This window comes from Macrotis lagotis, chromosome 1 (assembly GCF_037893015.1).
Source record: "Macrotis lagotis isolate mMagLag1 chromosome 1, bilby.v1.9.chrom.fasta, whole genome shotgun sequence".
NCBI classification, from domain to species: domain Eukaryota; kingdom Metazoa; phylum Chordata; class Mammalia; order Peramelemorphia; family Peramelidae; genus Macrotis; species Macrotis lagotis.
Genome location: NC_133658.1, coordinates 447,129,836 through 447,152,199, shown reverse-complemented (window position 1 = coordinate 447,152,199; position 22,364 = coordinate 447,129,836). Strand labels below are relative to the sequence as shown.

General features: G+C 35.3%; 1 protein-coding gene and 1 pseudogene across 1 annotated transcript in view; both read right to left on the bottom strand.

Annotated features, from left to right (window-relative positions):
- Positions 1-22,364, bottom strand: part of MIPOL1 (mirror-image polydactyly 1) — a 540,848-nt gene that overhangs the window by 506,778 nt on the left and 11,706 nt on the right. The window lies entirely within an intron of this gene.
- LOC141504515 (tumor necrosis factor receptor superfamily member 12A pseudogene) lies at positions 6,328-6,696 on the bottom strand (annotated as a pseudogene).

Below are 22,364 nucleotides of genomic sequence, written 5' to 3'. Positions count from 1 at the left end.
CACCTAGAAGAAACTCACTTCAGGGCTAATTTCACATAAAAGTGGAATTGAAATGGTGGGGATTATCTCAACTCTTCCCTCCTAGTACATACATCATGCCCTACTCTCATGAATATACATGGTCTCTACCTCTGATGGATGCTGCTGTTATCAACCCAGTTGTAACTGTCCTTAATTTCTCTTCCTTATACTGTTCTTTCTAGGCAGCTGCTGTTGCTACTGCTTACCCCCTCAGAGGATCAATTCACTGTTTGTATTTTCTCTCTTTAGCTTCTGCTAACCTCAGAAATATATAAATAACCCTTTTTTTTTTTGCTTTGTCCTTAAGTACTTCTAGGCCAGAATCAGGTCTTTCATGAATTCCTCAAACATTCAAATATGAAACTAGATCAGACCCAAAAACATATTTAAACATCAGTAATACCAGTGAGAAAATAGTCCCAAGCAAATGGGACAGGGGGAACACATCTTTGCATCTAAAAAGAGTACTCATCAACTGAGGAATGGCTGAATAAAGTGAGGTATTTGAGAATAATGGAATATTATTTTATTGTAAGAAATTGCATGAGATGAATTCAGAGGGTAATATGAGTTAATACAGACAGGCATACGCAGACATTCTGAAAGGCTTAAAACACTAATTAAAGCAGTGACCAGCCACGTCACCAGAGGACATGACAAAGAATGTTACCCACCTTCTACAGAAAGGAAGGAAACAAGAATTTATTAAATGGCTAATATGGGCCAGGTGTTATGCACTTTACCAGTATAATGTTATTTGTTCCTCACAACAACCTGAAAGTTAGGTGCTATTGTTTTCCCCATTTTATAGTTGCCTAGGTTATACAACTAGCAACTGAGACTTTGAACACAGGTCTAAAGATCTCCCAGACTATGGAAAGAGACATTTTTTAAACTGGTCACAACATGGATTTGTTTTGATTAATTAAACTTATTTGTTACAGCATACAGAGGGTTTTTTCCTCCTCTTTCTCTTGGGTTTTAATTGGATTTGAGGCTTAACAAGTTAAGAAATGAGTGGGAAATAAAGTGAAGACAAGATTTTCCTAGAAATTTGACTGAAAGGGAAAAGAAATAAATTAGGATAGCTTCAGAAACCAGCTGAATCAAATCAACCAGCCAGCTGATCCTAACATATTGGAAGGTAATAATGAAGAAGACATTCGATAAAAAGAGTAAAGAATAAAAGAATGGAGTATTTATTAGACATGAATGATATACAAAATACTATGATAAGTACTGGGAATATTAATAGAAAAGTAAAGTGGTCCATGATTTGAAAGAGTTCAAGTTCTAATGGGGGAGACAACACATATGAAAGGTTTCAGCCTTGGTTGCAGTGGCAAAAGATATAGTAATGCCTCTTCTGTAATAATCATTTCGATGATAAAATCCAAAAAAAAAAAAAGACCAAGGTCTCCAAATGCATCCAGGTCATCTCATCTGAGAGTGAAACTAATGACTTTGTTCAGTTCTACCTTACTTAAATCCAATTCACCTGCAAATCAAGACATCAACCCCTGATGTCACTGGTTTTCAAGAAAAAAGTTCAAACAAGTGATAAAATCATATCAGTATTTGATCTTTAATTATTTAATTGTGTTAAGCATTTTAGTGTCAGGAATTTTTTTTTAATTTTCAAAGGAAGTTGCTATTTATTACATCTGCAAAATCAGTTAGAGAATTGCATCTCCATTGCTGATGATGTTTGTCCTTTGTTTTCAAAGAAGACCTTGATATCAAGGAGGTGAGGCCATTACAAAAAGTGAATTGGATTTGAATGAGAGGATGTTGTGCTAAGACACTAACTTCACTTTCTCCTCTGGAACCTGGATGAGAGGCAATCAGAGATCACTGTCACAAGGTCGAAAAGCTAATATGCATCAGGTTGGATTTGAAATCAGGTCCACCTGACTCCAAAGGACAGTGCTCTACCCATTGTACCACCTAACTGAGAAAGATGGCTTCAAGTATAGGCTGAAAGCATTGCTCTTCCCAAGGCTCTTTGTTTTAAAGTCCAGAATTGTCTATAACAGAATTTGAGGGGAGATAATGGTCAAATTAATGGTGATGCTTTGACTTGCCTGGTCCTTAAGGCCTCTTATTTCCCCAGGTGTCCTGGTGTTTAAATTAAATATATGAAAAAATTATCCAAACGATAAACAGCTTTCAGATGGGAGGTGAGACAATCAAGAGCACAAGTAGAAAAATTGGCCTTGGCAACAGGAAAAGGTCATCTATGGGACTGCTTTATTTCTCCTTCTTTTCATACTTAAATTTTTAGAGTTCCTACTTTCATTTCATCTTCCATTCATTTATCAATCTATTGTAATTAGTCTTTAATGAGTAAAGAAAAGTAAAAAAATTAATGGGAGTAGGAAGGAATCAGGTGAAACTAGACAACACATACAAATGTGTGGGGCATGCCAGGCATTATGTAGTGTATTGAGTACTGTACTTTTCTAGAACTTCATTCAGCAGTATTCAAGTAGGTAGCTGAGGATAAGAGAAATTAAAAGTTGATTTCAGGACAAACAGACTTATCATTTGACAATGATTTTTAAGATAGAGGACAGTGCCATACTGAACCCTATAAGATTATCAAGTGATTGGGGTGGCTAAGTGGCGTAGTGGATAAAGCACCAGCCTTGGAGTCAGGAGGACCTGGGTTCAAATCTGGTCTCAGACAATAATTACCTAGCTGTGTGGCCTTAGGCAAGCCACTTAACCCCATTTGCCTTGCAAAAAAAAAAAAAAGATTATCAAGTGATTGATTGGGAGGTAAAGTCAGTACTGGGGTGATAAACTTTCAAAACAGAGAAGGGAGGAGTTGGAACAATGAGGTAAATTTGAAGAATAGATTAGGAATCAGAGGGAGAGAAAGAAGGATGAAGGTGCTAGTTTCAAACTGCATGAGGGGCGGAGCCAAGGTGGCAGTGAAGACAGCATTCTGGACAACTCCGACACCCAAACCCCCAAAAAACAAAAAAAGATGGCTCTAGACAAAATTTAGAGGGGCAGAACACACAGAAAGACTGAGTGATACATTTTCCCAGTCCAAGATAATTTAGAAGTTCCACTGGAAAGGTGTGCTTCACCAGGACTATGGGTTGGAAAAAAAGCTGGGGCACAGCCTAGCCCAGCCCAGCCCAGAGATCACTGGCAACAGCCTGAAGGGTCACTGAGAGTGGAGTGAGGGGTATAGTGCACCAGGGTGAGCTTGGAATGAGGAGCACTGCCACACAACCTGCAGCGAAAATCCGGAGAAAGCAGCCTGAACCTCCAGAGATGGTAAGGGAAGTCTGCAGAGATTTCTCTGTTCTCCCTGGGGTAGGACTCTCCTGTTTGCCTACACTCAGACCCAGGGTGAGTTTGGGCTTCCATACTAAAATAGCTGGATCCAGCCTTATAGCCCCAGGGCAGAGTGCAGAGCAGTGGTCATCTACATATCAAAGCACAGGCTAGAGAGTAAGACCTGGGAGGAATAAAGGTCCTAGTGGGGTTTTCCCCAAATAAACAACCCCAAAGCCTTGGAAGTGCTGTAAATTAGTCTTGGATTGAGGAAATGAGTAAACAACAGATAAAGAAGGATCTGACCTTGGAGAATTACTTCAGTCCTAAGGAAGATCAAAACACATACTCAGATGATGACAAAATCAAAGCTTCCATATCCAAAACCTCCAAGAGAAATAGAAAAAATGGGTTCAGACTGTGGATGAGGCTCAAAAAAGACTTTGGAAAGCAATTAAGGGAGGTGGAGGAAAAATTGGGACGAGAAACGAGAGTAATGCAGAAAAATCATGAAAATCAAATCAAAAGCTTGGTTAAAGATATACATAAAAATACTGAAGAAAATAATATGTTAAAAACCAGTTTAGGCCTAATGGAAAAAGCAAAACAAAAAGAAATAAGGACAAGAATGCCTTAAAAAGCAGAATTGGCCAGCTGGAAAAGGAGATTAAAAAAGCTCTTTGAAGAAAATAACTCCTTCAAATGCAAAAATGGAACTAAAGGAAACTGATGACTTTGCAAGAAAGCAGGAAGAAATAAAACTCTTCCAAAAAAGCCAAAAATTAGAAGAAAATGGGAAATATCTCATTGGAAAAACAACTGAAAACAGATCTTGAAAACAGATACAGAAGAAATAATCTGAAAATTATTGGACTATTTGAAAGTCATGACCAGGAGAAGACCCTAGACTTCATTTTTCAAGAAATAATACAGCAAAATTGCCTTGAGACCCTAGAAGCTGAGGGTAAAATAGAAATCGAGAAAATTCACTGGTCACCCCCTGAAAGGGATCCCAAAAGAAAAACTTCCAGGAATATTATAGCCAAATTCCAAAATTCCCAAATCAAAGAGAAAATTCTAAAAGCTGCCAGAAACAAACAATTCAACTACCAACCAAGGCTCCATAGTCAGGATAACACAGGATCTGGCAGCATCTACATTAAGGGCTCATAGGAATTGGAATATCATATTCTGGAAAGCAAAAGATCTTGGTTTACATCCGAGAATTAACTACCCAGAAAAACTGAACATCCTCTTTCAGGGGAAAAGATGGATTTTCAAAGAAATGGGACTTTCAAACTTTCCTAACGAGATGACCAGAGCTGAACAGAAAGTTTGATCTCCAAGTACAGAACTCTAGAAAACCATAGAGGGAGTGGAAGAGAGGAACTAACTATGAGGAACTTGATGATGTTGAACTGTTTGTATTCCTGCATGGAAAGAAGATATTGATAACTCATGAACTTTCTCATTTATAAGAGCTATTAGAAGGAGTATATATAGATAGAACATAAGAAGGAGCAAAATATAATAGTATGATGTGGTAAAGGGATGGAGTCAATTGGCAATGGGGGAAAGTAGAAGAAGAGCCTGAGAGATTTCACAAAAGAGTCACAAAAAAGCTTTTACAATGGAGGGAAGGCAAGGGGGAATGAGTGAACCTTCATTCTCATCGGAAATGGCTCAGGGAGGAAATTACATGCACACTTAATAGGGTGAGGAAATCTGTCTTGCCCTGGAGAAGGATGGGAGGAAAGGGATGGGATGAGGGGGAGTGGGGGGGAGGGAAGGGGGGGGGAATAGGTGATAGAAGAGAGGGAAGATTGAGGGAGAGGGTATGCAGATGCAATACACTTTTGGACAGGGCCAGTATGAAAGGAAAGAGAGAATAGAATAAATGCGAGTGGGGAGAAATAGAGTGGAGGTACAGCTAGTAATAGCAACTGAGGGAAAAATATTGAAGCAACTTCTCTGGTGGATTTATGACAGGAAAAGCAACTCACCCCAGAGACAGAGACATTGAAATCTGAACACAAACTAAAGTACATTTTTTTTTCTCTCTATTCTTGAGGTTTCCCCATCTTCTTGGGGGGGGGTATGTTTATTCTTATGTTTACTCTTATAAATTCAATTTACACCAATGTATGGCATGGAAACAATGTAGAGACTGTCAGACAGCCTGGGGGGGAGGGAAGGGAGGAGGTGGGGAAAATTGTAGAATTCCTGAGCCTTGCAAAAAATGATGGGTAGATATTACTATTGTATATAATTGGAAAACAAATAAAACGTTAAAATAAAAAAACTGCTTGAGCTGTCTTCCCATCTTTAGTTTTGTAACTATTTTATTTTTTATTTTTTTAAAAAATTATTTATTTTTTCAGGTGTTAAAATGCTTTATTAATAATTTGTTTATTTTCTATGTACTTGACTTTTAGCTAGTGCATTCCCTTTGGTTTTTTGAAATCAAGATAACTTTTATTTATATATATTCATTCCCTCTCTTCCTCCCTCCCTCCCTGATTCCCCCAAATATGTTCCCCTACCTTGCAGGCTGTCCAGATGGGGAAGAACTCAGAGCCAGCTCCCCTAAAGGACTAGCCCCTTTTCTAGGGAGAGAGAGCGCTGTACCTGCCCCCCAACAAGATACAGTTGCCTTGTCCCAGCACATTTGAGGGGACTGGAAGTCAAGGTCTATGCTCCCATACTTGGGGGGGTGGGGATTTCTTGATTCAGAATCCCTAGTGCTTACTGCCAGGGGAGGGAGGTAGCAGTGTGTTTGTTGGGGGAGGGGAAACAATCCCCCATCCTCAATTGTGCAAATACTGCATTCTTCAGCCAGTGAGCAGTCCTGGGATAAGACCCCAGGTGAGTCCCTAATTCTCTCCTGAGTGTTTGAAGAGAAATGTAGAGTCAAAGAAGAATGTGTGTGTGAGGGGGGAATCTCATTGGAGACTGGGAATCCCAAGAAGTTGAGATCCCCTCAATGCTAGACAAAGTTGGGAACAGGCCAAATCATTACTGGATCAAAGTTGGGCCTGGACATCCTTCTTCTCCTGTTTCTTCAGTGGGAGTGGTGAACTTCTCTTCCCTTCGACACTGTCTCCAGATCAGAAGGCCATAAAGGAGCCCTAAAATGAGCATCAGCCCTAGTGTACCCCCCAAGATTGGCCATAGTAGAGGAAAAGGGGTGGGGATGCTGTGATACAGCCAGGGCAAAAGTCACTGTAGGGTCGAGCTAGACAGGTGGAACAGTTCATACACTTGTCCAGGTCTGGGCTCCAAGATCTGCCCTGGGGACAGGGGGGAGGTTGCTTAGGCTGGCTCTCCCCAAATCAATCTCAGCATGGTCTGCCCCAACAGAACCATCAGCAGTCCAAGAGCCATGGTGTACCTCCGGAGGCCAGTCCTGGTCTTTCTTTTATTTTTTTTAATTTTTAATTTTTTTTGTTTGTTTTTTAGTTTTTGCAAGGCAATGGGGTTAAGTGGCTTGCCCAAGGCCACACAGCTAGGTAATTATTAAGTGCTTGAGGCCGAATTTGAACTCAGATACTCCTGACTCCAGGGCCTGTGCTCTATTCACTGCACCACCTAGCTGAAAAGAAAAAAAGCCTGGACTTAATATTACAGGATTTAGTGATGGAAAATTGCCTTGATATCATGGAGCCAGAAGGCAAAATAATTGTTGAAAGAATACATTGATCCCCTCCAGAAATGAGATCCTAAATGAAAACATCAAGGAATGTTGTGGCCAAATTTCAGAAATATCAGATAAAAGAGAAACTACTGCAAGTAGACATAAAGAAACAATTTAAATACCAAGGAGCCACAGTAAGGGCATGGTCACAGCAAATTTAAGGGATTGAAGGGCCTAGAATGAGATTCTGAAGAGCAAGGGAGCTTGGAATACAGCTAAGTATCTACTGTCTGGCAAAGCTGAGCCTTCTCTTCCAGGGAAAAGATGGACAATTAATGAAATGGGAGACTTTCAAAATTTCATGATGAAAAGAACAGAGCTAAACAGAAAATTTGAACATCAAACAGGAAGTTCAAAAGACACATGAAAAGGTTAAAAAAAGGGTAAAGAAAAAAAACTGCTATCCAATAAGGTGAAACTAGCTATTTACCCACTTGGGAGAAAAAGTCTGATAACTCTTGAGAATTGTAACTCTATTAGCGAGAATATACTTAGCCAGAAGTGATGGACACTCATAACTTTTCTGTGACTCAGATACAATGATTTAAAAACAATACCTCCTTAAAAAGGGGGACAGTAAGGAGATAGGAGATGGAAGAGACTGAATGGGGTAAATCTTATTATATCAAGAGGTGCAAAAGACCTATTGTAATTGAGGGAAAGAAAGGAAGATATGAGAACCACCTGAATCTTCATCTCATCAGACTGGGCTTAAAGTTAACTTAGACACACACAGTTAAGTTAAGAAATTTACCTTACATTTCAAGCATTAAAAGTGGAAAAGGGGTGGGAGGATGAGGAGGGGGAGGAAAAAGGAGAACTAACAGAAGTAAGGGAAGAAGGGGAAAAGGGAAAGGGAAAAGAAAGGGGAGGGGGCTGATATAAGAGAGCAAAGACACTGAAGGTGGCAGTATTGAGAAACAAAACACTGGGGATTTTGGATAAAGGGAAAAAAGGGGGGGGAAATATAGACAGAAGGAAGATAGCATGGAGGGCAATACAGAGTTAGTAATTATAATTTTGAATGTGAATGGGATGAACTCTCCCTTAAAATATAAGCAAATAGCAGAGTGAATTAAAAACCAGAATTCTACAATATGCTGCTTACAAGAAACTCATTTGAAGTAGAGAGATACATATAGAGTAAAGGGAAAAGGTTGGAGCAAAATATATTTTCCTTCAGCTGAAGTGAAAAAAGCAGGGGTAGCAATCCTTAACTCAGACAAAGCAGCTGCAAAAATAATGTTAAAAGAGATAAGGATGAAAACTATATCCGCCTAAAAGGTACCATAGACAATAAAGTAATTTCAATACTAAACATATGCAGTATACAAATTCTTAGAGGAGAAGTTGAAAGAGCTACAGGAAGACATAGTGGGAGACCTCAACTTCCTGCTCTCAGATTTAGATAAATCTAAACATAAAATAAACAAGAAGGAAGTTAAGGAGATAGATTGTTAGAAAAACTAGATATGATACACCTATGGAGGAAAGTGAATGGGGAAGGAAAGGAATATACTTTTTTTTCTGCAGTACATGGCACTTACACAAAAACTGACCATGTACTAGGACATAAAAACTTAATGATCAATTGCAGAAAGGCAGAAATAGTGAATACACCTTTCTCAGATCATAATGCAATACAGGGAGATATAGACACAAAACTAATTAGAAACTAAATAAACTCATTTTAAAGAATGGGTGGAGCAAACAACAAATTATAGAAAGAATTAATTATTTCATTCTAGATAATGCCAATAATGAAACAACATACCAAAACCTATGGAATACACTCAAGGCAGATGACAGGGGATATATTATATCTTTAAATGTTTATATGAATAAATTAGAGAAAGAAGAAATCAATGAACTAAACATGCAACTAAAAAACTTAGAGAAAGAACAAATTAAAAACACCCCAATTAAATACAGAATTAGAAATCCTAAAAATTAAAGGAGAAATTAATAAAATCAAAAGCAATGAAAACTATTGATCTAATAAATAAAACCAAGAGTTGGTTTTATGAAAAAACCAATAAAATTGATGAACCTCTGGTCAATTTTATTAAAAAAAGGAAAGAAAAAAACCAAATTGCTAGTATCATAAATGAAAAAGGCGAACTCACCACCAATGAAGAAGAAATTAAAGTAATAATACTGAATTATTTTCCCCAACCCTATGCCAATAAATTTGACAATCTGAGTGGAAATGGATGAATATTTACAAAAATATAAGTAACTCAGATTAAATTAAGAGGAAATTAAAAAACTAAATAACTATCTCAGAAAAAGAAATGCAACAAGCCATTCTTGAACTCCCTAAGTAAAAATCTCCAAACATTTAAGGAATAATTGGTTCCAATTCTACATAAACTCTTTGGAAAAACAGGGGAAGATGGATCTCTGCCTAACTCTTTCTATGACACCAACATGGTTCTGATACCTAAACCAGGAAGAGTTAAAACAGAAAGAAAATTATAGACCTATCTCCCTGATGAATATATATATATATATATATATATATATATATATATTCATATATATATGTAAAAATCTTAAATAAAATCTTAACAAAAGGATTACAACAAGTTAACACTAGGATAATACATTATGATCAAGTAGGATTTATCCCAGGAATGCAGGGTTGGTTCAATATTAGTAAAACTGTTAGTATAATTAAAGATGTCAATAACATACCTATGAGAGATCATATGATCATATCAATAGATGCTGAAACAGCTTTTGATAAATACAGCACCCATTCCTACTGAAAACACTAGAGTGTAGGAATAAATGAATTGTTCCTTAGAATAATAAGCAGTATCTATCTGAAACCATCAACAAGTATTATATTCAATGGGGATCGGCTAGAGGCATTCCTAATAAGATTAGGGGTGAAACAAGAATGCCTATTATCACCACTACTATTCAATATTGTATTAGAAATGTTAGCTTCAGTAATCAGAGAAGAAAAAGAAATTGAAGGAATTAGAATTGGCAAGGAAGGGCAGGTAGGTGGCGTAGTGGATAAAGCACTGGTCCTAGAGTCAGGAGTACCTGGGTTCAAATCCGGTCTCAGACACTTAATAATTACCTAGCTGTGTGGCCTTAGGCAAGCCACTTAACCCCATTTGCCTTGCAAAAAAAAAACCTAATAAAAAAAGAATTGGCAAGGAAGAGACAAAACTCTCACTCTTTGCAGATGACATGATGGTATACCTAGATAATCCCCCAAAATCATATAAAAAACTACTAGAAATAATTAACAACTTTAGCAAAGTTTCAGGATATAAAATAAACCCTCACAAATCCATTTCTATATATGACTAGCAAGATACAGCAGGAAGAGCTAGAAAGAGAAATTCCATTCAAAGTATTCTCAGATAATATAAAATACCTGGGAGTCTATTTGCCAAGGCAGACTCAGAAACTTTTTGAAAAGAATTACAAAACACTTCCCACACAAATTAAATCAGATTTAAATACCTGGGCAGACATCAACTGCTCATGGATAGGTAGAGCTAATATAATGAAAATGACAATTCTACCAAAACTAAACTACTCATTTAGTGCCCTACCAATCAAAAATCCAAAAAATTATTTTATGAATTAGAAAATTTGTTCGTAAACTTGTATGGAGAAATAAAAAGTCAAGAATGTCCAGGGATGCAATGAAAAAAAGTGCAAAAGAAGGTGACTTAGCCTTACCAGATCTAAAATTATATTATAAAGCATCAGTCATCAAAACTGTTTGTTATTGGCTAAGAAACAGAGTGGTGGACCAGTGGAATAGACTAGGTGCAATAGCAGGTAATGATTATAGTAACCTGCTGTTTGATAATCCCAAAGAGACCAGCTATTGGGATAAAAACTCTCTCTTCAATAAAAACTGTTGGGAAAATTGGAAGCTAGTATGGAATAAACATAGATTAGACCAACACCTCACACCCTATACCAAGATAAGGTCCAAATGGATACAGGATTTAGATATAAAAAACATTATAAGCAAACTAGAAGTTCAAGGAGTAGTTTACCTGTCAGATCTATGGAAAGGGAAGCAATTTATGACTAAGGAAGAAATGGAGAACATCATTAAAAACAAACTAGAGAGGCAGCTACTTGGTGCAGTAGAGCACGGGCCCTGGAGTCAGGAGTACCTGAGTTCAAATCTGGCCTCAGACACTTAATAGTTACCTAGCTGTGTGGCCTTGGGCTAGCCACCTAAACCCATTGCCTTGAAAAAACTTTAGGTTTTTTTTTTTGTAAGGCAAACGAGGTTAAGTGGTTTGCCCAAGGCCACACAGCTAGGTAATTATTAAGTGTCTGAGACCAGATTTGAACCCAAGTACTCCTGACTCCAAGGCCGGTGCTTTATCCACTATGCCACCTAGCCACCCCCTTGCAAAAACTTAAAAAAAAATCCAGACTGGATAATTTTGGTTACCTTAAATTAAAAAGCTTTTGCACAGACAAAAGCACTGTAACCAAGATCAAAAGAAATGTAGTAAATTTGGAAACAATTTTTGCAACTAGTATTTTTGCCAAAGGACTCATTTCTAAAATATACAGTGAACTGAGTCAAATTTTCAAAAAAATAAGCCATTCCCTGATTGACAAATGGTCAAAGGATATGCAAATGCAATTTACAGCTGAGATAATCAAAGCAATCTATAGTCATATGAAAATTTGCTCCAAGTCATTAGTATTAGAGAAATGCAAATGAAAACATCTCTGAGATAACAACCTCATACCTCTCAGACTGGCCAATATGACCGGAAAGAACAATGATCAATGTTGGAAGGGGATGTGGGAAATCTGGGACACTAATACATTGTTGGAGAGCAATTTGGAATTACACCAAAAGGGTAACCAAAATGTGCATACCCTTTGATCCAGCAATCCACCACTGGGTCTATACCCTGAAGAAATGATGAAAAAGGGTAAGAACATCACTTGTGCAAAAATATTCATAGCAGTCTTGTTTGTGGTGGCAAAGAATTGGAAATTAAGTGAATGTCCTTCAATTGGGGAATGGCTTAACAAACTGGTTATATGTATGTCATTGAACACTATTGTTCTATTAGAAAACAGGAAGGATGGGAGTTCAGGGAAGCCTGGAAGGATTTGCATGAAATGATGCTGAGTGAGATGAGCAGAACCAGACCTTTGTACACCCAAATAGCAACATGGGGGGTGATGATTAACCTTGATGGACTTGCTCATTCCATCAGTGCAACAACCAGGAACAATTTGGGGCTATCTGCAATGGAGAATACCATCTGTATCCAGAGAAAGAATTGTGGAGTTTGGACAAAGACCCAAGACTATTACCTTCAAATTAGGGGAAAAAAAAATTGTCTTATTTTGTAATTTTTGCTAGCTCCTACGTTATTTTTTTCTTAATGATATGACTTCTCTCTCATCACAATCAACTGACATCAATGTATACCATGGAACCAATGTAAAGATTATCAGAATGCCTTCTGTGGGGGTTGAGGGGGTGGGTAGCAAAAATGGGGGGGAAAACTGTAAAACTCAAAATAAATAAAATCTTTCTAAATAAAAATAAAATGAAAAAAAAAGAAATCATTAACTGGCAGATTTCAGAAAAACCTGTAAAGACTCCTATGAACTGATGCTGAGCAAAGTGAGCAAAACCAGGAGAACATTATACACATTAACAGAAACAGTGGGTGATGATCAACTTTGATAGATTTAGCCCTTCTCAACAATACAGTGATCAAAGAGAGTTCTAAAAGAATTGTGATGGAAAATGCCATGCACAGCCAAAGAAAAACCTATGAAACCTGAATGCTGATCAAAGCATACTATTTTCACTTTTTTAATTTTATTTTTCTTCCTTGTGGTTTTCTCTTTTGTTCTGCTTTCACAGCATGACTAAATCTGTGTAACATAAGTGTGCATGTACAATCCATAACAGATTACTTACCATTTTAGGGTGAGGGTGGGAAAGCTGGGAGAAAGAACACTTTACAAAAATGAATGTTTGAACATGATCTTTATAATTGGAAAAAATAATTCATTTCAAAAATTCTATTTTATTTTCTTTAGGACTGATGACATACTATGCCTGAGAGTATGTGACTTTTTAAAAGTTGAAAAGACATAGTAGACTCAGCCTAATGTTCTCCTCTGAACCCACCTTATTATCAATGACTCTTAATTATAGAAATTTAGTACAGAGTGATTAAAATGGCTTTTATTCTTCTCTGTAAAGAAGGACCATCTCTCGTAATGAAAGAAGGTCCCAAATTATGACAATGTACAGTCTTATATGTAGTTTAAAAGACTTGTTCCCCCACTTATGCCAGTCATTGGCCAGGGTCAAAATCTAATTGATACATTCATCCCCGTGTTTTCCCTGCTCTGCTCATTACACTAAGGAGTAGAGGAGAGGGAACAGCATGAACCCCCTTGAGTAGGAACACTTGTTAAGGACAAGGACAACTGGGAACCAGATGGGGTAGGCTTGACCTAATATTAGTTCTGATCAGGTTGGGGTCAATTCTTTTGTCTTATACTCAGATACTTGCCCATAGGCACCAACACAGGTAGACTCCAGTCTTTATAATGTAAACTAACAATCTCCCCTCACATACTTGGAGAAACCAAACATCCCACATTCCTCACACATTCCATCTCCCTTATGCTTCTTTAGTTTTTAATTTTCCACTACAATTTGACTCCAGCTCTTCAGAGCAAGTGTTGTAGCTGTGAGGCTAGGGAACCCCTAAATATGATTATTTTGTTTTCCCCTCATATCTATGAAAAATAATGCCTTTCCTCTCCTTATGTATCTCTGATTTCTGATCTTGAAATCAGGATTTTTTACTCCCACCCTAGCAAAACTATCCACTTGTGCACAAATGACTTTAAAGGCAGGAAACCATGAATAACTCTTCTTTGTCTTTTCTGTCTATTTGTGAAGGATTTATTCCAGCCCAACTCCTTACCATCACCAGAACCAACTAAGAATCAATTTCTACCAAAAGGAGGGTAACCCAGGACCTCACAAATATCAGCAGCACCTTTCTGAATATTGACTCTGCTTCTAACCCAGATCCCTAAGTCATCACCCAAGGAAGCAACACCTTGTGGAAATACCTTCTTATTGCCTCTGTGGATTCTACAACTGCTGAAAATTCCAGAAAGAAATCATACCACCAAAGTCCTTGGCACTGTTGGATGGTCGACATTAGGAATGGGTATTATATTATCCATGGATATAATTAAAAACTTTACTATTGTACCATAAGAACTATTTGACTGCAGCTGAAAAAACCTCTCTATCTATTGTAATCCCATATAAAAATATGAGCTCCTTAAAAGTAGGAACCATCCTGCTTTTCTCTTTGTATCTCCAGTGTGTTTTGCACATAATAGTACTTAATGTCTTTTAATTCATATGCCCATTCATTCCAAAACTTGCATATGCCTAATTAAGTTAGAATTTCCTTTAAGGAAGTCTTATTCAAAACTTATAAAAACTCAGAGTACACAAAAATTGTAATAGACAGATAAAGGAATTGGCCACTTCCCTATATCAATGCACAAATCTTTCTTTTTCATTCTTTAGTGGTAGTTAATTTATTGAACAAGTGGAAAACTCCAGCCATACTCCATAACTTGAACTTTTCTGGGGAAGAAAAAGAACCTCAAGCAATTCCTGATTTATTCCTGAGGAAAAACAGGGATGGAATAAAGAAAAAAATGCAGATCTCAAAATATGGTATATATTTCAGGAAGGAAATATTTTTCTAAGTGAATAATTTTACTGAAAGAAAAAACCACCAAGCATTTATCTTATTTGTCTTTTTCTGCACATATATAAGTAATCATCCCAGTGAAAATAGTTTAACTCTGGTCAACTTGAAAAGGAGCAAGACTTACAATGAGGCACAATTTTGGGTTATCTGTGATGGGGAATGCAATCTGTTTCATGAGAAAGAATTGTGGAGTTTGAACCAAGGACTATTACCTTTAATTTAAAAAAATGTTGCCTTATTATGTAATTCTGTTTTATCTCATACTATATGTTTCTTCCTTAAGGATACAATTTCTCTCTCATCACATTCAACTTAGATCAATGTATACTATGGGAATGATGTAAAGACTAGCAAACTACCTTCTGTGGGGGGTGAGGGGATGGATGCGAGATTGGGAGAAAATTGTAAAATTCAAAATAAATTTAAAAAAATTGAAAAAGGAACAAGACTTTTTAGCATCTTAAGATTTTGATGTGAAATGTAGTAGAAAAGATCATACACACTCCAGAAAACATCTAAAAAATTAGCAGAAAGGTGAAGGATCATTATGACAAAAGAGAAACAGTATTAATTTTCCTAATCTCATCCACAAATTAATGACTAGAAATCTGTGGACGGTGAGAAGGGTCAGAAAAGAGGAGAGAGAAGCCAGTACAAATTTTGATAAATGGCTTACAGTCTTCAGGCAATCTGAGAAGTTCCAAGGGTGAAGAGTGGGGTAGGTAGTGGGATAGATTTCAATTCTGATCTGATTTCAGTTTCTGAAACATGAGAGTATTTGAGTAGAGTTTGGGAAGAGTGGAAAGAAAGCTAGTTAAAGATGCAGTAATCAGGACTGAAACCAGCAGGATATATTAGCCCTGGTTTATTGAAGAAGCAAAGGGGAACCCTCTTTCCCTAGAGGTGACTACCAGTGGAGATAGAATGGTGGTAATAAAACCCTTAGAGCACTCAGAGCCATACTAGGAAAAAGACCAGAAAATGAATAGATATTAGATGTACATCTAAGAGACCAGAGACTAATATGATCTCCAACATCTGATTGGATCCTGCCAGCACCACAGTAAGGAATTCAACCAACTCTTATTTAGGGATTTTGAAAGAAAAATGTGACAGAGAAAGGTCAAGATCATAACCCACAGTGAACCAATAGGAGAGGAGGCAGAAGTCAGGGATTGTGGCAAAGGGTGAGTCCTAGTTCTAGACATTTCACCCAAGACACATTGAGAGAAACAATAAAGATGAAAAACTCCATCCAAAGTCTGGGAGGAGAGAGGATATATAAGTCCTAATATAGAGTTTCAATCCAGAAGCTGAAGCTGGAAATAAGAGAAAACAGAAGACATCAACATCAATGAAGCAATATTATGGGTTAAGAAAAATATAAGTCATAAACTGAGATAAAAGTAATTATATCATAAATACTAGTAGAGCTTCAGGAGGAAAAATAATGACTCAGTCTCAAGGATGTCAAGAATGAATAAGAAAAAGTGAAGCAAAAGATTTAAATATTAAGATTTTTTTGTATATATCAGTCATTGTTAAATGTTAGGAATACAAATACAAGTAAGTCATTAAAGAACTTATACCTTAATGAAAACTTTAACCCAGAAAGGGGAGCTGAGAAAGAGGATTGTAGTGTGTATGATAGCAAAGTGAATTGAAAACATTCTTGAAGGTCATAGCTAAAATACTGAACTTCTAGGTCAAATAAAACATACTGAAAGAAATCAAAAAGAAAAAAAAATTCAAGTACCAAAACCCACAGTCAGGAGCACAGATGATTATGCTGCCATTTCTATAAAGGAGAGAAAAACTTTTTTTCATTAAAAACCAGTTTTTATACAAATAAAGTTATATCTAACTTTTTTGAAGTACTATTACTTGCCCAGAGGTAGTACTAACCAATACAATAAAAATATAATAGTTCCCATATTATTTAGTTTATTCAGTGCCATATCAAACTATCAAAGAACTACTTTATAAAACCAGTAAAAATGTATCAAAATGTGTATGGAGCCAAAAAAGAACAAGAATTTCAAGGGGAAATAGAAAAAAATAAAATAAGATCAGAAAGAAGAATACCTCACAGTACCACATCTCAAACTACACTACAAGCAATAATTTCCAAAATAATTGAATATTAATTAAAAATATATATCAGGGAACACATCAGACATGCAATATAAATATTATAACTTGGGATTCAGTTGATGCAATTGATCCCCAGGTATTGGAATAAATCTCATTGTTTTAACATGATTCTAGGGAAAAAATGAACAAGTTTGAAGATTTGTATGAACTAATGTTAAAAATTAAATGAACATATATAGGGAATAAATTGAGTTTTTAGGATTTTTCAAGAATAACATCATAATTATCTGCAAAAAAAAAGATAGTCATGAAAAGCCATGAGAACTCTTATCAACACAAGCATTGTCCATGATTCTAGAGGATAAGGAATGAAGTATATCCTCCACTAAATTTCAGAGAGATAGATAAAGATTTAGGATATAAAATGAAACATATTTTTGGACACATTAAATGTGAGAATTTGATTTGTGTATTTGTTACAAGGATTTTGCTTTTCTTTTCCTGTTCAATTAGTTGACAATGGATGAGGAGGAAAATTGATTTCTGCTATAGTTTTAAAACCATATGTAAAAGAAATTTCAGCTTTAAAATGTGGATCACAAAGTGGGGATTCAAAGGAGAGTAAAAATGTAGGAATCAGTAATGGGTTTTTAGATTTTTGGTATAGTTATTTGTAAAAAAGAAAAATTCTTCAAAACATATTTCTCTGATGATGGTCTGATAAGAAGAGTCATTCTCCAGTAGATAAATGGTCAAAGGATTTAATAGGCAAGGCTCAAAAAAAAGAAAGATACAAGTTATTAATTTGAATGCAAAACTATTCCAGATCAATAATAATAATAATAATGAGAAATACAAATTTAAACAACTCTGAGGCTCCACATCAGAGCCATCAGATTGACAAAGATTATAGAAAAGGAAAATGATAATTGGTAAAATGGAATTTGTGAAAACATGCATACATGAACTGGTCTAGCCATTCCAGAAATCAATTTGGTGCTATATCCCCAAAGTCACTACTGCTGTGTATAACCTTTGGTTTGCCAAAACTCTACTGATTAAGGAAAAATACAACAAATCTATATGAACAAAATGTTTATAGTAACATTTTCTGTTTTAACAAAGAACTAGAAACACAGTGAGTATCCAGCAATATATATGACATACAAATGTAATGGAATATTATTGCATCTTGACAAATAGTGAAAAATACAGAGAAATCTGAAAAGATTTATAAGAATGAATTGGTGCAGTACAAAGTTTTGAGAACAATTTATACACTGACTACAACAGCGCTGTGAAGGAAAACAGCTTAGAAAGATTTAATAAATTTGAAAGATGTAGTAAACAAACACACCTCCAGTAAAATGATGACACTTTGACAGATTGCTGCTGGACTAGAATGGGAAGATTTATTTTGCTTGACTTGTTACAAGGGAAGGCTTTTTTTATTTTTGAGGAATGAGAGAGCATTATGGGAGGAAAGGCTGTAATAAAAGCAATGCAAAAAAAAAAATAAGTAAAGAAAAGAAATAAACTGAGCATTCTAAAATAGCCAGAAGACAAAGCAGTAAAAAGTTCAGAAAGACATAGGCAGGCATAGCAGTGGCAGTGCTGCCATGTTAAATTTAGTAAATGACTTTAAAAACCTTGCTACAAAAATAAATTTGAAAGCAAAAAACATCTAGCTCCATGTAATAGAAATTCAATTTCATATATATTTTCCTTACTTTTTTGTATGTAGGAATATTTCTATTTCTTTTTAGGTACATTAAAAAAAAGGAAAATACAAGTGCAAAAATAAAAAAAACTGCTTCATTGTAATTCGATGTAATTGTTTAGTCATCCTTTTCTTTATGCTGGCTACTTTGATTAGAAGGGACACAAATAAGAAAAAAACCCTTTTTCCTATTTTGTAAATTTTTTTATTTATTTCATTAAATATTTCCCAATTAAGTGTCCAACATTTTAAGTATTTTTAGAATTGATGAGTTTCAAATTCTTTCTCTTATACCCCTCCCAACTCCTTGAGATGGCAAACAATGATATTGATTATACATGTGAAGTAATACAAAATGTATTTCTGTATCAGTCATGTTGAAAAATAAAATGAAAGACAATCTCCCCCCCCGAAAAAATCACCAAGAAAAATAAAGTGTTTTTTAAAGTATGCTTCAATATGCCTTCAGAGCATATTAAAGAGTTCTCTCTGGAGGTGAAGAGATTTTTCATCATTTCCTTTGGAATTGGATCATTGTCTCAAAGTAGCTAAGACTTGCATAGTCAGTTATCTGTACTATATTGATGCTACTGTGTACACTGTTCTGCTCACTTCAATTTGCCTAAGTTTGTACAAGACTTCCCAGGCTTTTCTGAAACCATTCTGTTCATTATTCTATATCACAATCATATAGCACAACTTGTTTGATCATTTCCTAATTGATGGCCATCCCCTAAATTTTCACTTCTCATAACAATAAATATTTTTGTACAAATATGTCATTTTCCTTTTTCTTTTATCTCTTTAGGATACAAACCTAGTAGTGGTATTATTAGGTATGCATGGTTTCAAAATTCTTTAGATATAGTTCCAAATTGATTCCCACAATAATTGGATTAGTTCACAACTCCACCAACAGTGCTATAGTATCCCAATTTATTCCACATCCTCTCCAGCAGTTGTTATATATATATTTTTTTACTGTCATGTTAGCCAATCTGATGGGGGTGACCTTTGCATTTCTCTAAATAGTAGCAAATTAGAATACTTTTTTTTACATGACTATTGATTGTTTTCTTCTGAAAACTGCCTGTTTATATACTTAAATAATTTATCAACTGGGTAATAAACTTTCCCCTTCCAGGCAATGTCAAAATATGGTTTATGTAGAGAGGAAAATACCTCCAAGCAAATATAAATGATTTGTTTTAGAAATGGGAGAGGGGTTGAAATTGTATCTGGACAAAAACTATTGTCTTTTCCATCAGATGAATTTATAGACATCCTTTTTTTTTTTTTAACCTTCACAATGCTTTGCCTATGAGGAAATGCACAAAGGAATACAAGGAAGGGGGTTGAAAGTTTCTCTCACTTCCATTCTTTTGGGAGTTATTGCTTTGGGAAAAAAAGTGAGAATCTTGATTTCAAAAGTTAAGCAAAAATTTGAAATGCTTTGAAATGCTTAGGCTATAATTTTAAAATAAAAACCTAGTTGCTTTGACAATACTTGAATCTGAGTATCACTCTATTGGGGAAAAAAGTTTTGGAAGATGATGCTTTTTCTACAAGTGACTATTTAAATATTTTATATACTGGAATGTTAAGACATAATCCAGACCCATTAAGTAATTACAGAGGAAAAAATTCCAGAATGCAGAAACTCTATCAAATTCTAATTAGGTCTGAAGATGCTCTTGTTAAAAAAACTTTTATGGGGGCAACTAGGTGGCACAGTGGATAGAGCACCGGTGCTGGAGTCAGGAGTACCTGGGTTCAAATCCGGCCTCAGACACTTAATAATTACCTAGCTGTGTGGCCTTGGGCAAGCCTCTTAACCCCATTTGCCTTACAAAAAAAATCTAAAAAAAATCTAAAAAAACTTTTATGGAAGACAAAAAATGCTAGTTAAGTGTGAGGAAACAAAGTTTTAATAATTGCAAAATTAATAAATATAGATAATACTAATTTTAAAAGTTTAGAGTTTAAGATTAATCTTAGTTGTAAAAAGCTTTATTATTTTATGAATTTAAGTGTTTAAGTATGAGCTTATATGTATAATTTCCCTATATATTGAATCTATGTATATATACTATAATATGAGTCTCTTCTCCCTGCTCACTATAGTGGGGGTAGAGGGAGGACATCAATTGATCATTAGGAGATACTTTGAAGTCAGTAACATTCACACTATTTTCAATTCAATTAAATTGTAAAAAAATTATAGGATATGTTATTTATTTGGTGACTTGTGTTATTGTTTATACTGATTATTGCAATATTTTCAGAGTTGTTCACAACCACAGTATGAATTATTATGATAACAGAAGCCCAAATTCAGAATAGACCTCATTATTACTTAATACTTAACAGATAACTTTATACAAAATAAGTGTAGCCTAACCTGTCTAAATTACTAAGAAATATTTACTACTAACAGACCTGGCCCTTCAGGTGGTAAATAGTAGACTGTTTCTATTTCTACTTTACCCTCCTATTCTAGAACTTCTGGAAAATTTTTCTTGATAATTCTTCTAATATTGTGTTAATATTCTTTTTCAGATCATAACTTTCAGGTAGTCCAACATATTTTAAAATTTATTTTTAAAAATTGATAGTATTTTATTTTTTCCCAATTACAATTAGATAATTTTTAGTATTCCTTTTTTAAAAGATTTTGAATTTCAAAGATTTGTCCCTTCCTTCCTCTCCTCCCCTCCTTCTAAAATGGTTTAGGTTATACATGAATTATTATGTAAAACATACTTCTCTCTTTATTACAGTTGTGAAAGAAAAAATAGATCAAAAGAAAAAAGAATAATATAAATGAAAAAGTATGCTTTGATCTGCATTCAGAGTTGATTAGGTTTTTTTTTATCCGAATGTAGATAGCATTTTCATTTGTGATTCCTTGTTTTTGTCTTGCAACACTATTGGGTTGAAAAGAACTGAATCATTCATAATTGATTATCACACAATGCTGCTGTTACTCTCTACATTATGTTCCTGGTTCTCCTCATTTCACTTTGCATTAATTTAACCAAGTCTTTCCAGAGTTTTCTTAAATCTACATGTTCAATATTTTTCTTATTGCACAAGAGTATTCCATTACATTCATATACAACTTATTCAGCCATTTTCCAATTGATAGACATACCCTAAATTTCCAAGATTTTTCCTCCATGAGGAAATTAAAGTAATAATTTGAAATTATTTTGCCCAACTCTATGCCAATAAACTTGATAATATAAGTGAAATGGATGAATATTTACAAAAATATAAGTTGCCCAGGTTAAAATGAAGAAGAGATTAAATACCTAAGCAATCCTGTCTCAGAAAAAGAAATTCAATAAGTCCTCATTGAACTCCCTAAGAAAAAATCTCCAGGGCCTGAGGGATTCACAAGTGAATTCTACCATACATTTAAGGAACAATTGTTCCAATTCTATATAAACTCTTTGGAAAAATAGGGAAAGATGGAACTCTGCCTAACTCTTTCTATGAAACCAATATGGTGCTGTTATCTAAACCAGGAAGAGTTAAAACAGAGAAAGAAAATTATAGACCTATTTCCCTGATGAATATAGATGCAAAAATCTTAACAAAATGATTACAACAAGTTATCACTAGGATAATGCATTATGATCAAGTAGACTTCCTGTCTCTTCTTTAAGGATATGATTTCTCTCATCACAACCAGTTTGGATCAAGGTACAACATGGAAACAAAGTAAAGACTGACAGGTTGCTTTCCATGGGGG